Here is an 18,866-nt window from a genome sequence, read left to right as displayed (position 1 = left end):
CGCTTCGTTATAGAATCGCCGATGAAAATGTATGGAATTGACATTAGCGTTCGTTAATATGACGTTGACGTTCGATTCGTCTTATGTCAATTCCATACATTTTGTTCGGCGATTCTATAACGAAGCGAAATCGAAAAAGTTTCGGCTAAATGGCCAGGGGAGAGTGAGCCAAAATCTTTTCGTTTTCGCTTCGTTATAGAATCGCTTATGTCAATTCCATACATTTTCATCGGCGATTCGATAACGAAGCGAAAACGAAAAAATTTTGGCACACCCCCTCGACCTAAATTCGACATGCTGCACTCATCATATCAGAACATTGACAGAAACGTTAAAAAAAAATATAAAACTTTTGTTTACAGTCTGTGCTGGTACTGCCGCCTAGCGTGAAAAAAATGCGGTAATTATAATACTTATTAAACATGCGTAACTTGATGATGCTGTCATATCTTTTCTCGTAACTTTATAATCAGTGCCGTAATTAGGGCGGTGCCACCGGTGCCCAGGCACAGGGCGTAGACTCTGGGGGGCGCAAGAATGGCCAGACCAGACAGATTACTTTTCGAATTGCTCCCGATAAGTTCCCGCTGCGCCCCAGAGATGTTTCTCAATGTAGTAAAAAAACACATAACCTCCTCCTTTTTGGAAGTCGGTTAAAAAACAAAGGTGCAGTTATATAGAAGCTCGCACAGGGCGCAAAAAGGCTATTTACGGCACTGTTTATAATATGTCTCTAATCAAAATTTAGACAGCAAAAGTATAGTATAATAATTATAGTTGACACTGCTTATACAATTAAATACACACTGCCCTGTAGTGGTAAGATACTGTACTGTATCGCAAATAAGATATTATACCCTATTGTTGATTTTATAACGTTAAAAATTATATCAATTTTATAATAATTTTTGTGACTTATTTCTTCAAGTGTATAATTTTATATTATATTCAGGAGGAGTTACATAGTTAAACATGTTGTTACAAAATCAAAATCCGCACATTAACATTATGGTATGTAGTATACTCGTAAAGGGACCTTCATACAAAATAAGAGGCCTTCAGCGTATCAATTTCCATTATCTATATATCGAATCGCTTTATTCATATATAATCTCGGAATTGGCTCCAACGATTTTCATGAAATTTAGTATATAGGGGGTTTCGGGGGCGATAAATCGATCTAGCTAGGAATCATTTTTAGAAAATATCATTTTATTCGTGTTTTATCGAATACCGAGCAAAGGTCGGTCAAATAGCTAGTAGTATTTTAAAAAGGTTATCAACATCAAAATTTAAAATTCCCTATCTCAAAAACTACTGAACCGATTTTGATGAAAGTTGCAGTATTCCCTAAGTTGAACAATAGCCAGTACAACAAAACACTCAAACTACAAGAATCACTTAAATCGGATTATCGGACTTGTAGCACCGGAGATATGCGAACACAAAAACAAAAACATACATACATGCATATCACATATCATTATATACACGTTTAAAAGGCACATTTGTTCAGACTAACATAATATATGAAAACTGGTAAAAACGAGATAATAATATATTCATTTTTAAACATAACTTAAAAGAAATTATTTGGGGCAAGAGGGAAATAAGTGAATCTATTGTATATTATAATATATATATATTGTATATTATAATATATATTTGTAATTTCTTCACTGAAACGCTGAGCCGATTTAGATAGGTTTAGATACTCGAGTCCTAGAAAAGGATAAGGGATATTTTAGCACAGAAAAGTGACACATAATCCGTATAACTGAAGGCCGGATAATCGAGTTGCTACTGTAACAGGACAATTGATAATATATAAGTGTAAGTAATCTGCTTTTTATTTGGGCCGTTGATAATGTATACCGTGTCTTTTCAATAGCCGGCTATTGATCACAGCTTTCAAAGGGAGTGATTTGTCATGATCGTAACACATTGATATGAAATACTAGACTATCATAAACAATATTATACGTCCTCCAATAAGGAAAATGATTTTCAAAGAAATAATCTATACAGAGTGTTTTTTTGGGCTTCCGTACCCAAAGCGAAAAACGGGACCCTATTGCTAAGACTTCGATGTCTGTCCGTCTGCTCTGCTGTCTGTCTCCAGGCTGTCTCTCAAGGCTCCCAAACAACAAACACATTTTGCCTATTTTTGCTCTATAATAATACAGAATTACCCTTGGTACACGATTCCAACTCGCACTTGGCCGTTTTTTATTAAGTTCCGATGGGTTGACTGAACGGAATCCACTCTCTTATTAAAATATATATAAAAATTATTAGATCTAATAAAAGTACTAAACAACATACATTTATTGTGTTGCCATATGATAATGCGTATGTGTTTTATTGACTGCGAAGTCTCTATTAAGGCTGCGTCCCCATCAGACACGGCGCGGTGCCGGCACCGTGTTACGGCACGACGCCGCCACCGTGATACGGTACGGCGCCGCACTGTTTCACGGTGGCGCGTACGGTGCGTCCCTATTCAGTCGATATTTGCGCTCGAACGAGAGTGCTTGTCTGGACAAACACCGGCGCCGCGCCGTGTCTGATGGGGACGCAGCGTAAGATGTTACCAGTTACTCGTATAATTTCTAGCAATAAAAATTTGGATGCTGCGAAATTGCGAGGGAATCATATTCTTATACTTACCATTTTTTCAATATGTTCTTGTACCATTGTTTAGAATCCATTCAAAGGTAGGTACTGACTGCGCAAGACAGACACAAATTAGTGGATTCCCAACGACGATGTCATGAGAGTAACTCGCTTGAGGTGGAAGCAAATATTTGAATAGGATTAGTATTTGTTGAGTAATGCTAGTTCTGATTCGGAAGTTTTCGATGTTTGTCTTGAACTTAGTGCGGGCTGGCATAGTCTACTCCACGTTGATTCCTATTATTTCAATTACGTGGCACGTTGTCCAAATCATGACACCACCATATTGTACAATGTCACATGAAATACAGCTGCACACTTCTACCCCGAGCGTGAGTGCATTGTCATCTAAGTGACATGTTGCATGTAACTGAAATGAAAACTAATTTTGAGTGACAAATGCTTTACGTGCCTAAATGACAATAATATCATCACGCTAAACATTAATCCTTGTAGGTCATAATATGGCTAATAGGGAACATTACGCAAAGATCGGAGCAGAGGGCGCTGCTAGGATATACAAGATGTTTGTGTAAACACCGTTTTTTTTTATTATTATTTATTTATTTAGTTCCTCCCCCTAATTAAAGACTCTGCTCTCAGCCTTTTGACTTCTTACCTTAAAAATAGGACTCAAAGGGTTGAGGTTAATAGTAAAAGGTCCAAAGGAACCAAAATAGAATTAGGTGTCCCACAGGGATCTATATTAGGCCCATTTCTTTTTCTCATCTATATAAATGACTTACCTTATCTAGTTAAGGATAATAATAATGAGATAGTGCTTTTTGCTGATGACACTTCACTTATTTTTAAAGTGAAGCGACAACAGTCGAACTACGACGAGGTAAACAGTGCTCTCTCAAAAATAGTACATTGGTTTAATGTTAATAACTTACTTTTAAATTCTAGTAAAACAAAATGTATAAAGTTTACTTTGCCCAATGTTAGGCAAGTCCAAACCAATGTAGTATTAAATGATGAGAAGATGAATTTGGTAGACAACACTGTATTCTTAGGTATTACACTTGATAGTAAATTACAGTGGGGTCCTCACATTGTTAATCTTGCAGGTAGGCTCAGTTCTGCAGCATATGCAGTCAGAAAAATTAGGGAAATTTCTGACGAAGATACGGCACGATTAGTATATTTTAGTTATTTTCATAGTAGGATGTCATATGGAATCCTTTTATGGGGAAACGCTGCCGACATTAATACAATATTTGTGCTGCAGAAGCGAGCCATACGTTCTATTTATAAAATGTCTGCTTTAGAATCTCTGAGAGATAAATTTAAAGAAATTGGTATTCTAACTGTTGCTTCTCAATACATTTTGGATAATGTAATATATGTTAGAAAAAATATAAGTAAATTTAAAGTTAAAAGTGACATTCACTCTAGGAATACTAGAAATAAGCACAAGCTAGATATGCCGGTGATCAGACTTAGTAAAGTCAGTAAATCTTTTAAAGGTCAATGTATACGCCTTTACAACAAAATCCCAGAAAACGTTCAAAATCTTTCCATTAATAAATTTAAAAAAGTAGTTAAAGAACGTTTGTGTGCCAAAGCCTATTATAAGGTCAATGATTTCATAAACGATGGCACACCTTGGGAGTAGGATGGCTTCTTGCAAGGCTACTTCTTCATTATTATAGGACTTACAATTATGTATGTGGATATTGTATATAATATTTAGTTACAAAATTGTAAACTTTATTTTAAAAGATTAATTTTTTTCTCACTTTTTTTGGTAAAAAAGTGGGCCCCGTGCGAGTTTCTTACGCCGGTTCTTCTCGCCGGGCTAGTTCCCGAACCGGTGGTAGGCATCATGTAGGACTTTCTGAAAACATTTATTTTAAATTTATTCAGAAATAAAACAATTTTGATTTTGATTTTGATTTTAACACTATCAGGGCTTGTTAATTCACATAATACAATTTTTCCCAAATACATTTCCTGCTTACGACCTACTATAAATAATTTAAAATTGCCAATTATATTACAATATTCAAATTGATACTTAATTATAAATAAAATTTCTAAAATTAATACAATGTCAATAGTAAAAACTCAATAAAACAGTGGCACGATCCAAAAACTATACTTATATAACATTCACAGCTGTTAACCTATCAATAGAACCTAATTAGTATCACAGATTATAATATTGCTATTTCTCTTATAAACTACATCCACGATCGTCCTGCAAAAAGCTAGGAAGATGTCCCGCTTTTTCCCCCCCAGGATGGATGCCAGATTCTCACCCGTTATCGATGTACCCAATTTTTGTTCAATATCGTATCTATTGCTAGCAAAAATTTGGACACTCGAGTAGCAGGTGAGGAACCGTCTCCTAAACTCCGGGCTGACACAGACACGACGGATCCTCCTCAGCTTGAATCTGTTCAAGTAGAAGGCGAATCCGCCGTGACCGGTCAGTATCTGCGTGGTGTAAGGTGTAATGTCTATCTTTTTGACTATTTTGTATGCAGCAGCAGCGCTTGGGGAAAAAGAGCTTCGTGACTCCGGCCGTCCCTCCCACTTCGTATCTCCTGTCCCATTCCTCAATTGTATCCTCTCTTAAAATACGCTTGACGAATGACACAGGACACAGATCGTAGTCGGGTCTCCTTCTCAACCCCAGGGCGGCTTCTTTGGCTAACTCGTCAACTTTCTCATTCCCCCTCAACCCAGCGTGCGACTTTATCCAAAACAAGGAAATCTCCCGCCTCTGCAATGCAGCTTTTCGGAGAGCCGCCCTTATTTGCACAGCTAGGGGATGAGGGGAATTAAGGGTGACCGCTTGAAGAGCCGTCCTGGAGTCGCTCAGGATACCAACCTTCATCTCTCCACTCTTGCAGACTATAGTTACAGCTCTTTGGAGCGCTAGAAGTTCGGCCTGGTAGACGGTGCAATACGGCGACAAAGCAAGCTTGACGGCCTTTGTCTCGGCCTCACCCTTCCATACGGAGAGTGCAGCCCCAACTCGGCCCTTAATCCTGCTGCCGTCCGTATAGATCCTATGGACGTGGCTGTTGACCACGTCAGCATACGAGTCCTCGTCTACCATCCCAAACCCCAGCTCTACCTGCTCTGCCGGATATGGGTCCTCAATCGCAAGAGCCATTCGTTCCACCTCCCTGTCCCTCAATGCCGGGTACAACACTCCCTTCTTAATCTTATAAAGTCTCGATGCTTCGAGTATTCTGAGATCAAGATGGAGTATCCCTGCCAACAGCAGTGCAGAATTCAGGGAGACGGTCCGATATGCTTTGCAGATCTTCAGGGCAAAACCCCGTTGAACAGAGTTAAGCCTTTTTTGGATCCCCATCTTTTCCACGGTGGGTACCCACGCTGCTGATGCATACAAAATAGTCGGTTCTATGACTGCTGTATAAATAGTTTTAACTACTTGGGGGTTAAGCCCCCAGCCTACTCGAGCTGCTCTAGCTAACTGTTTGTATCTTGAGATTGCCTTTTTACAGACATCTGCTACATGCTGCTTAAAGGTAAGGTCGTTGACTATGGTAAGCCCTAAAATTTTTATAGAGTCAGAATACTTTATTTCGACACCCCCCATATTTTCAAGTCGTGGCGCATCGTATTTACGTCTCCTGGTAGAGATCAAGGCACATGTTTTATGTGGAGCAAAATTCAATTTATTTGTTCTTCCCCATTCTTTTATTTTTTGTAGCACTCTGTTTGCTTTTTGCTCAATTTCTAGTGCGGTATCTCCTTCAAACACAATCACTATGTCGTCAGCGAAAGCTTGATTAAACACGTCCATCTCCTCTGTATGACCAAGGTCGTTTGTTCCGGGGACGGCCTTAAATAGTCTATGCTGCAAAAACATGCTGTTTGCACATTGTAAAGTTTTTTTTTTTTTTATATAATTTCTCATCCCCCTAACTGTGTCAGGGCTTGTTGCTATCTTCTTATTCAACTACCCTAATATCACAGCTTACAATCACAATAGTTTACTAGAATTTCTCTTGTTCACAACACACACTATCCTCTTACAAAAAGAGAGAAACAAATCTCTCTTTTTTCCCCCCAGGATGGCAGGCAGATTCTCACCCGTCATCGATGTGCCCAATAATTCTTGCTCAATATCATATCTATTTCTAGCAAAAATTGGACACTCGAATAACAGGTGAGGAACCGTCTTCTCAACTCCTGGCTGACACAGGCACGACGGATCCTCCTTCAACTTGAATCTGTGCAAGTAGAATGCGAATCCGCCGTGTCCAGTCAGAATCTGTGTGGTGTGGTGTGTGCACATTGTAAAGTTACGTAAACGGGGTTTACTTTTTCCATATTATAAAAAAATATAGAGATTCTAGATATTTATTTCATCGTTGGCTATTACACGGCTGATCAATGTTACCTGAAGCTTTTGAGGTTTTCGAGATGTATTCATGATAAACGATCGCGTTCGAATATTCAAATCAGCCGAACAAAGAATTTGACTTACCAAAAAGGCTATTTATCGATACGGATAAATGGAATCATTCAATAATCATAAAATTATTATCGAGTGGATGAAACTCCTATGAATTGGATAAAATTCTTATAAGCTAAAGACGTATCAAATGTATTTCTGCTTATGAATGAGGCTTAAATACTATATAATTGAATTTTCTTGTCTGGTATTGAAAGCTAATTTCGAGAAATTTTATAGATATCGAAAATAGACTAAACTGTTTTAAGACTTGAGTTGGTCATCGCTTTACATTTAAAAAATACCCTTATGATGGTTTCAGAATAATATTACAAAAACTTTATTGAAAAGTTTCTTACGACACAAAATAAATTTTACTATATTAATTTAGTGTAGAAATTGCTGCAAAAATCAGGTTTTTGCATTAATTTCTGTTACGAGCGGGCGGTAAAATTTTGCTGTGTTTTCTAATAAGTATTACGATCCCGGAAGACGATTGACTTAAATGAGATTTATTTATCTGATATTTGCCTAACGGAAAACACGATTCACTTATTTTGACTCGGTAGTTATATTTTTCGAAATTATGAATCTTTCTGGGCTTTTCAACAAATATCTGTGACACTTATTGAGTTACTATCATTTAATAACTTGCACTACTACAATCAAACACTTTATAAAATAATGGCTAAAGGAAATATTAGTATTGTATTTAATTTTTAAGTAATCATCAAAAACATTTTTGGGACTTGCGACCTTTACTTTCGTGCTATAATGCGGGAACCGTTGTTAAGCGATATTGTTCACTATTAGCTGCAGCGCAAAGGACAATGCTCGGGGGCACGATTCTGGAATGTATGAACTGCGCTAGCGTGCCTTAATATTTCTGACAGCCTACTCCTAACTACTGATACATTTCCACTTTATATAGATTTTACATCAATTAGTGTTAACTAGGACTAAATCAGAGATGTGCAATTCTTTCAAAATACGAAACAAAAGTCGATTAAACAAGTTAACGTTTAACCCGTGTTTAAGTTGTTTTATTGTTTCCAATCGATGAAATTGGTAATAAAACTATCGGGAGCGTTCGAGCAAGGAGATAATTTCTTATTGATGGCCTCAGCTACGTAAATAGTTTTCCCACGATGATAATTTTGCTCGTGTTCGGCCCAAGGCAAAATAATTAAATAATAAAGCGATGTAACCATGTTTAGGGTTCCGTACCCAAAGGGTAAAAACTGGCCAATTGCGTATCGAGCCACGCGCAATATAGGGTTTCGCAGTACTGCTAGTTTTTGATAATTTTGGTATGGTCAATGACTGTACATATTTTATAACGTGTTTTAACTTTTACACACTACTAACAACATCATTTCAGTTACGTTCAAAGGAATTATACCTTGGTGAATGGTGCGAAATCTTACTTATTGGTAGCTTATGCTTAGGATACTTCTCATAAAACTAAAATCACCACATGTTTCCATATAAATTTTAAGGAGTTTCCTCGATTAATCATGGATCCCATCATCAGGAAGAATATAACATGATAAAGAATATAACATGATGGTGTAAGGGTAGTGATGATGATGACGAATGTATGAACGTAATATGATATAGTAACATAATATGCTTTCAGTTCTCAAAACAAAGCCGAAACTCCTAAACATGTATCTACAAGGAGGTCCGATTTCTGTAACCATGGTATATAATATCTTGGTACAAAATCTTACTTTTTGCTAACATATTATTATGCCTAAAATACTTCATATAAAACTAAAAACACTATATGTTTCCATTTGAATTTGGAGGAGTTCCCTCCATTACTCATGGATCCCATCATCAGGTAGCCATTTTTGTGAACATGGCACCAAATTGGTGTGAAACCTAATACAACAAAATAAATATTTTTAAAATCGCTTCACAAACGATGCAGTAATCGTTGAACATACAAAAATAATAAAAAATATATCCACAGCCGAACATAATATTATTATAACCTCCTTATTTTTGGAAGTCGATTAAAAATAACCCGCATCAAGTATACCTCTACGGTCTACCATAAGGCGTAAGGAATATATCCTTAAAAAAAAGAATAATATACAGCCTCTACATCCTGTGACTTGTACTGAAACTTTTGTTTTTGTTACGCTTCATCTACTCCTTTTAACAAGGGTCAGTTTAGGAACGCGCGTAAGCTTGCAATTAATTATTCGTCTTAAGATTTACTAGAGATTTACTCTATAAAATTCTTTTTACGAAGAACATTCCATTTGTTAAGACTTTTTTGATAAGATTTCTTTATCTGAAAGTTTACTCTCATAAAATTAATTTATATTGTGAAAGTTTTTGACAGGGAGTCAATGACCGCTATCGCCATGTTTCGCCGAGTACAGTTATAGAAAGGAAACTATTTTATGAGAATAATATGATTATGTTGCGATTTCACCAAAGAAATTGAACGCACTTAGTGCACACAAACCAGTTTTTAATTTTGACAGATGCGTTTGGTTAGTGAGTATAATATAATGTATCTTACTACTTTGTTGTTAAAATAACATGATGTAGCTCCAGAATGATGTATGTGATCCATGTTTTACATGTTAAATCATCGCGTGACTGCGGGTAAACTTAGATTATTAATCGTGATTACAAAAAAAAATTTAAAATCCATTTGAAACAAAACCAGATTTACATCGCCGCATGAACGCGTTCAATGAAAACAAAGTTTAATAAAACGAAGTCAATGGAAGACGGTACAATAATTATCAATTACTATTTTTATGTCACTCTAATAATTAAGTACAGTATCTGGAGACACTGTGAAACTTACTACGAATAATAAAAACTAAGGAATCGTAACTCCCATACTATTACCGTTTTAAATTTGGTTCCTTTTGATCTGTCATGTAACGTCAGCCTAGTGCCGCTCAAGGTCACCTAAATATTGCAAATGTATTGAAATGTGTACCTAAGGTACACTTTTTTGACAAGTATTGTGGAGCATGTTTTTTGACGGAGTTACTTTTCCTTAGTTTTTATTATTCGTAGGAAGCTTATAATATTATGATTTATGATAGTACGGTATCCGAAAAAGTAGAGTTTCCGCTCGGTAAGCGATTTTTTGTACAAAAAACTACAAAGAAACGGGCAACATTTACAAACACATAAAATAAAACTTTTCATTATTTTTAAAAGGAACATGTGAAACTGTTAATGTTATACATTAACAGTTTCACAAGAATAAGTGCAAATTTAAAAGAGTTATATGAAGAAAATCGTATTTTGTACAAATTATAACAATTATGTATGTACCATCGAGAAAGTTGATTCCTATGCAATTGACAGACCAATGTTATTTGGTCGAATATGTCAATTCAATGTTAATTGTGATCTGTCAGCTGGGTTTGACGTAATGTGACCAAACTACTTAGGTCCCCGATTTGCATAGGAATCAACTTCTCTGATAGTACATACTACATACGTATATTATGTAGAAAATACGACTTTATCCAAAAATAACTACTAACCCCTTTTGGTGTGCACTGACCGTTGGCTATTATCAACTACTTACAAAGCAAATTAGTCCATAATGACATCTTATACATATACCATCAATACCACTCAGTCAATCAACAACGGTAATTGGGAACTGACTGATTCCGCCGTTGACTAGGCAGATGTAACTAAACAAGCATTATTGCCGTTACTAATATGTCTGTAGACTGTAGTAGCTAAATTAATTATCGCATCAAGATGATCATATCGCTTGTTAATAATTAACAAGCGACATGATCATTCGACTTAGAATTATTCTAAGGCGATAATTAATCCTAATCGGGCTGGAGAGCTTTCTAATATACTATGCTATAAGAAAGTTCTTTCGAGATAACGAATTTATTAATGAGACTAAGTAAGACACTTTTAGGACTATGAGAAAGATGTAATAAATGTAAGTAAAACTAAAGTTAATGTAGAATGCAAAATGTACTTCTTACTTCTCATAATATTAAAATTTCCATTGAATCGTGAATGCGATCAGCATCTCATATGCTGATCGCATATGAGATGTATATGCGATCGTGAATGCGATCAGCATCTCATGTGCTGATCGCATATGAGATGTACTCTTTACAGTATCGGAAATTGAAATAATAAAATCACAAATCACAATGTTACATGCGATTTCATTTCCCTCCATTTTATTAAAATGTGCCACGGGCAAAACCTTATTAATAACAATGCCCTACGGGATGCATTTCACACAACAAAAAATCGGCCAAGTTTGAGTCGCACTCACACACGAAAAATGTTATACCATGAAATTGCAAATTTCTGTACTGATGGACACACACCTACTCTTAAATGTTTATTTTATTTTAAACTAGCGACCCGCCCCGGCGTCGCATGGGTATGAAATATATAGCCACTGAAAAAAAATATTAAAATCGATAGCCTATGATCCTTCACGTGGTCTACTTATCTACTTATCTTATCTGTGCCAAATAACATAAAAATTGCTCCAGTAGTTCGCGAGATAAGCCCTTTCAAATAATTTCCCCCGTTTTTCCACATTCTCCTATTAGTCTTAGCGTGATAAAATATAGCCTATAGCTTTCCTCGATAAATGTGTTATCTAACACTGAAAGAATCATCAAAATCCGTTGCGTAGTTTTAAAGATTAAAGGGAACAAAGGGACATCGGGAAAAAAAGCGATTTTGTTTTATAATATTATGTATAGAAGAAGTGGTACTTATAACTGAGTATTTCGTGAAAATTTCAAGTGCCAACCTGTTACTATTATTGACCGACAATATTAATTTATTTGGCTACGAATAAGTACGGAGTGCCACTAAGCATTTAAATAGCATTAGCATTCAACATTGTTTCATTGACATATGAGAGTTCAAGAGTATATTAAGCCGGGGCGCGCACTAGCGGCCAAGCCGCGGTGGCCATCGAGATAGATACCTTCGTATGAAACCGCCATAGACGACGTGCACCTGGCCGCAACGCGACCTGCCGCCACACCATACTTTCGATGGCCGCCGCGGCCTGGTCGTTGCCGCGCCGCTAGTGTGCGCTCGGGCTTAGAGTAAGTAATATTGAATTAAGTACCGGCACATCCAATTTATTTTTCTACTAGTCTTTTAAAATGCAATCTATTCCAGAAAAATCGGAAATCGAAATTAGCTATAATGATCGATTTTTCAATCAGTCAATCAAAGGAAAGTAATAGGGAGGTAAACGAGATTTAATCAATTATGAAGTCCAACCCAAAGAGAAAATTAATAAAACTTTGCACTGGCCCTTAAAATACGATGTTCATAAATAAATTGAGATTTCTGAAAATATTTTACCATAAATACGATTCGTAGTAATATAAAATATATTTAAATTCTAAATGAAAACGGTAGATGAATCTACTTATATGGACAAACTTCTTAAAATGCAGAAATCAGGTAATATTAGTAAGTATAATAAAATAAATATCTTTAGACCTACTGCATAAATGTATACAATATGTATACAGACCATACATATTAATGGTGCCTTATATGACTTATTAGGGTACGCCTGTCTTTCATGTTTACAGTGTACACCGAAGCATGAACACATTAAAGCCTACACACACTTGCGCCTTTGTATATTTTTAGTGCAAATAAAATAACATAGTATAACTTAAGCATGTAATGTCATCCTTAGTTAGGTAACATAAAAAATGCTAATTTTTATTAAAAAAAATCATTTATTTCGGGCATCAGAGGCCCATGTAGGTCAGAGGCCCATGTAGGTCAGATGCCCATGTAGGACGTAATACGTCGTATTTTAAAGTTATAAAAAAGTTGAAAAATATATTAAATGCGTTCCTAAAGTTCCTATCATTTGCACTACTTCTTCATATTTCTTATAAACTTGACGTTAGCTGAAACTACTTAGTATGCGATTCAGAAAAACAACGCTGTTAATATTTATAAGTTATAACTTATAAGAGAAGAAAAATGTGTAAGAAAAAAATTTGGTCATGTCGCACCCTATAGACAGTATTTTAACTTACGTAACCCAGACCGTGTGGCCTAATGGATAAGGCGTCGGACTTCGGATCCGAAGATTGCAGGTTCGAGTCCTGTCACGGTCGTAGTATTTTTACAGGTCACCAAATTTTTATTTCAATTAGTAAATCGTATTTATCGTATTTCCTACTACTACCTTCAACAATTAAAATATTAAATGAAAAGAAAACGGTTTAAAAATTACGACTGATTTTTATGTAATGCCGCAGAGTGTACCAAACAATTATACATACACTCTAAAAACTTAACCCTTCTTTTAATGAACATACAAAAAAAAGATACATACAGCCGAACGTATTACCTCCTCCTTTTTGAAAATTGGTCAAAAATAAAATAAATCTAGCGCAGGGACGTAATAATTTGACACCGCATTTTAGTTTTCTTTCGTATGCAAGCCACGTCTCTGTTTTTACAGGAGAAACATCAAGACGTGCATAAAGTATATAAAATTTCGGGATAAAAATATCACATGTAAATAATTTCCTTTACCAAACATGACATCGTGATCAGCAAGAAAAATACAACTTCGAATACGTGAAAATCATTCTAATTTGTAGAGCTTTTTTCAAAAAGACATAATAAAAGACTTGTAAAAAGCAAATCTTGGCAACTTATGTAGCGCTTTATTGCGTATCCAAATACTACATAAGACCCCAGACTAATAATATAGAGTGTACCGGGTCGTAGAGACGTCGCCTTAAGCGTTTTGTCCTAAGTTAGCGATGCCAAAACGTGTTTGTTAGCTTTTTTATTAGCATAACAATATTTGGCTTGCACACACTCTCTTTAAGGAATTCAATCGTGAAATTCGAGGATTGTTATAGTAAAAAAACACCTCCACCTTTTTGGAAGTCGGCTTAAAAGTACCCAAAAAACATTAGCTATTTGCCATTATTATACTGTGTGCAAATAAACCTTCCGCGATATATTATTGATCACTGTTAAAACTAAAAATAAACATGTTTTTAACCGACTTCCAAAAAGGAGGAGGTTATAATGTTCGTCTGTATTTTTTTTTATTTTTTTTTGTATATTCAACCATTACTTCGCCGTTTGTGGACCGATTTTCATGTTTTTTTTTGTTGTTGTACAGGGTTGAATCCGAATTTGGTACCATGTTTATAAAAGTGGTGATCTGATGATGATGGGATCCATGAGGAATCGAGGGGATTCCTAGAAATTTGTATGGAAACATAATAATATAGTGATTTCAATTTTTTCCTTGGAAGTCGGTTTTAATTTTTTGTTAAAAAAATTATTTTATAATCACTCACTACTCAGTACTAAAATGTTGAGAAATAGCTTCCGAAATTTTTCCTAAAAAAACACCACAATTAATGGACACTGCGCATCGCCGGCGCGTGAGACACGCGCCTCCCTGGCCCCACCCCCTGCGTCACCCCCGCCCTACCCACCGCCGCGAAGTGACCGTTCTGCATTGATTTTATGTGGGATGAAATGTGTTATTATAAAAAAATAATACACCCAATTTTTTGGTCAAATGCACTCTCCTAATGATACCCAAACCCTAAAAAAATTTGGCCGGTATGTTTATTTGCACCCTGTATACACGGTGTAACAAAAATAAGTGATAATACTTTAGGGTGTGTACGTGTTCCTTGTAGAGAGTTCACTGTGAAAGTAGCAGCGCTGAAAGACCAAAAATTTTTTTCACTTTTGTATGGGGAAACTGGTGACGCTCGAGCTCGGGCCCATGCCCATACAAAAGTGAAAAAAATTTTTCGTCTTTCAGAGCTGCCACTTTCACAGTGAACTCTCTACAAGGAACACGTACACACCCTAAAGTATTATTACATATTTTTGTTACACACTGTATAGCCGTTACAAGCGGTACAACATATTTTGAAATTATTATATTATAACTACAAGGATGAAGTAAGCATATAAATATTATGTAGGCAATGTTAATAAGTATAACATTAGCTATCTGCCAGAACTCGAGTCGTTTTACAGATTTTAATAAATTACTTTAGGTTCCTACAACATACTGCCAATTAAAAGTAGCCTATATTAGGGTCTTGTAAAACTGCTACATTCTTCACTGCTGATCTAGCCGTGGACTGCACAATTAAACGTATTTTGCTTTTGTTATTGTTAAAAACAGAGAAAGAGAAGAAAAAGACGTGCATTTTTACGTTACGTTGACGTAAATTTACACGTCACGTCAACGTACCATGCCACGTTACCGCACCGTTCCACGTTGACGACGACGTGACGTGGAGATGTGCACAAGCCCTTACACCTTAAAATACTAGCGTTCTACGAGTGGAAATCCTGTTAAAATCTGGATTCCAAAGATCCTAATTTCAACTTTTTTTAATACATTAGGTTGGTACCGTATATTCATCGAGAAAAGTGAGGCAGATTAAAATTTACAAGCAGACTTAAATTTTATTTATTTAGCTATTAACTTGGGTAGCTGGTACTGTCATATTCATCGAGAAAAGTGAGGCTGATTAAAATTTACAAGCAGACTTACCCCAATTTCACCAACGTCTGTTAGTGCTAACAGCTTGTTAAAATGTCAAGTCTTCTCTTTCATTCATAAGAAAAACGAAAGAGGTAACGTGATACTAATTCGAGCGTTAACTTTACAGTCGTTGGTGAAATTGGGGCTTAAATTTTATTTATTTAGCTATTAACTTGGGTAGCTTAGAAAATGCTACGCGCCGTAGCGTTGTCTACGGACATGCTACGTCGCTACGCGTAAGCTACGCTGCGCTTACGTTTGGTATATATTCTAAAATCTACAATTTTACTATCGTAAAGTAATTGTAAGTAATTATATTAATATTTAACATTTATTTTAATATACAATAATATTATATTATAATAATAAATAATTTTCGTTCGACTTGAATTATAGCCGTGTCTATAACATCAATGATCATAATATTAATATTTAGATAAAAATATCTCAAATTTTATCATTCCAAAAGGAGGTTTCTCACTTCAAATGAATGTTATAATGTTATGTTGTTTTTCTTTAATCAGTCGAATTCGAAAAATATTTTTGACCTAAAGCACCATCTTGCGCTAACTTATTGTAACACAAACATCACTTCTACCTTTACGATAAAAGGTTGGTTTCAACATAAAAGATAATCTGAACACAGAGAATACTGGTGCTAGCAAGTGATGCCATCTAGTGAAATTCCCGCATACTGTAGATACAGGTGGTTCTACAAACATGGAGTAGAACCCTAAAAATAGAGAAGTTTAATATGAGCTGCGCTAGATGTCAGAAGAATCATAGAAAGGACAATTATTAGCGCTATACAGCCGTAGGAGCCTGTCCTATCAATCGTCGTGTCAAAGAGCTGTCTTTTGTCACGAAATAGCTTCCACATGGCACGATATAGCTGTTATGTCTGTCTTATGCTAAGTACTCACATACGGTTTTGCTCGATAGTTTTACTCCAAATCGAATTATAACCACCGTGTAGACCGCAAAACTGACAGCTCGAAGGCTTACTTCGAGCCGGCTCGATGGAATTAAATAATATGTCAAATATGTCGTTTCTTTCCGAAAGCGTATTTGAGTACGTAGCATAACACGACATTTAATACGAAAGACCCTACCGTCCCTCTGGTGGCAAATGACATATCGACAACCCTCATTTCGTATCAGCTTAGGGGCGATTTCACCAAAGAAATGGAACGCGTTGAGTGCACACTGAACTAGTTCTAAATGTCTAATTAACGTGATTATAACACCGAATTGCATTTCACCGACATAAACTAAACGCGTTCACAGGAAATCAGAGTTTTACCTTCTGAACGCCCAATGTTCGAGGTTTAACTTCATAAAACCCGTTCTAGACTGTATGAATCAGCCTACGAATCAGCATTGATAGAATCATCTAAAAAAATTCATCATATTTTGTTATGAAACTTTATTATAAAAACACTTAAGTACTTATACAAAAATCATAGCATTAATTAACAGAGTTTACATTTATTTACATTCACGAAAATCTTAAAGTTCTATTCTTCAACTTCAGTTTTTGTTCCAAAAAATTCCTTTACAAATATCGAATTACGAATGTATTATGTATTTTTATTCTATATTCTATTAATCCATTACTCTATCTTACCTTTTAATATAAAGTTTTGATACAATCTTACTTCTACTATTGTAATATATTATTTCTGACTAGCAAATTAGATCAAGAGTATATTTTGCTATAAGTACACAATAGTCATCTCTTTGACATACTATGCAATTCATTCAGTACCTATCAGATAAAAAGATTTATTATTATGTACCATACTGAAAAACATTTTTAAATTAAAAATAATATAATTTTACAATATGAATTGAATAGTTTGTCTATTATATCGCTTAGGGTGGGTTGCATCAACTTACTTTAACTGTAACTGTAATTTTAACTATAACTTTAACTACAATGCAAAATGTAAAATCGTTGGTTAAAGTTAAAAATGGACGCCATCAAGACGCCATAATATTTAACCATAACCATAGAGCTCGCCAAGGCTTTAAATGCAAGTGGTTAAAAAAGGATCTAACGCTGTCATCATACAAAAACGCCGTTTTTGACAGTTCTCCTCTACCAGCAGCGCCCCCGGCCCACGTTCTTATAAAGCCTTGTCGGACCAGCAAAGTCTTCTGTCAAATTTAAGGTTAAAGTTAAATTAGCCTTAACTATAACCATAACTTTGACCATAACTTTAACTTTATCCACGCCTCTGGTGCAACCCAACCTTAGAAACCTTGTCAGTTTATAAACCTCAATAATAATTATGAATAGATGCTATTTACAAAATGCAGTATCTGACTTGGTTACTTAGTTATAGTAGATTAAACAATGTACTTACGTTATTTAATTAAGTTACATTTATACAAGAATAATGCAATATTTATTGTCCGATCATTACAATGAATAAAGAATTGTGATCGGAACAATATACCTAGGGGTCTATAGACAAGCGGCAAGCGATTATCGTAAACGCCAACGCCAACGCCACAAAATGTATGGGATTTGACATTAGTATTCGCTAACCAAGCGATGACTTAATATGTCAAATCGCATACATTTTGTTAGCGTTTACGATAATCGCTTGCCACTTGTCTACTAGGGCTATACGTAATATTATATTAATATATCTTGTCTTATTGCGCTGAGAAAACAGTAAAACATTAATAATAATATAATATTTCAATGTTACGCTCATGAATAGAAAAAGCTCATTGAGTAAAAAAATAGGCCAATGTCATGTCTGAAAATAAATTATGTTATTTATAATTACGAAGCGCGTTGTGGTAACGCGCTTCGATAATGAGGAATTTCATCTTGCGGTGTGAGCATTAATTGCTTTAACCACAATACGTCAGGTAGCTTGTAGCTTTTCGGTGTCTAAAATATTGTAATTTTTATTTTCTAGATATGTCACACGTTCACAATTTGTCGTTCGGACAAGGTAGAACAGCCCCAGATAAATATAATATAGGCCGTGGCCTAGGGTCGACACCTTCCTAGAAGGGCGCAGCGTCCAAAGAGGCCCTATAGGTTACGAACATGGGGGGAATAAAGTGGCCTACTCTCACAAAAAACATAAAATCGGCACTGAGGTAGGATAAGCTTATGAAAGCGACGCTTTTTGCTACTTTAAGTTCCTAGACCTAACTATT

General features: G+C 35.7%; 1 non-coding gene across 1 annotated transcript; it reads left to right on the top strand.

The window, feature by feature from the left end:
- The first annotated feature begins 13,184 nt into the window (after positions 1-13,184).
- Positions 13,185-13,257, top strand: Trnar-ucg. The gene has a single exon. It is a non-coding gene; the product is annotated as a tRNA-Arg (tRNA).
- The last annotated feature ends 5,609 nt before the right edge of the window (positions 13,258-18,866 follow it).

The sequence above is a fragment of the Aricia agestis genome, chromosome 1, assembly GCF_905147365.1.
Source record: "Aricia agestis chromosome 1, ilAriAges1.1, whole genome shotgun sequence".
In the NCBI taxonomy this organism is placed as follows: domain Eukaryota; kingdom Metazoa; phylum Arthropoda; class Insecta; order Lepidoptera; family Lycaenidae; genus Aricia; species Aricia agestis.
The sequence above is the reverse complement of the archived record's forward strand: the minus strand, read 5'-3'. Positions and strand labels throughout refer to the sequence as shown.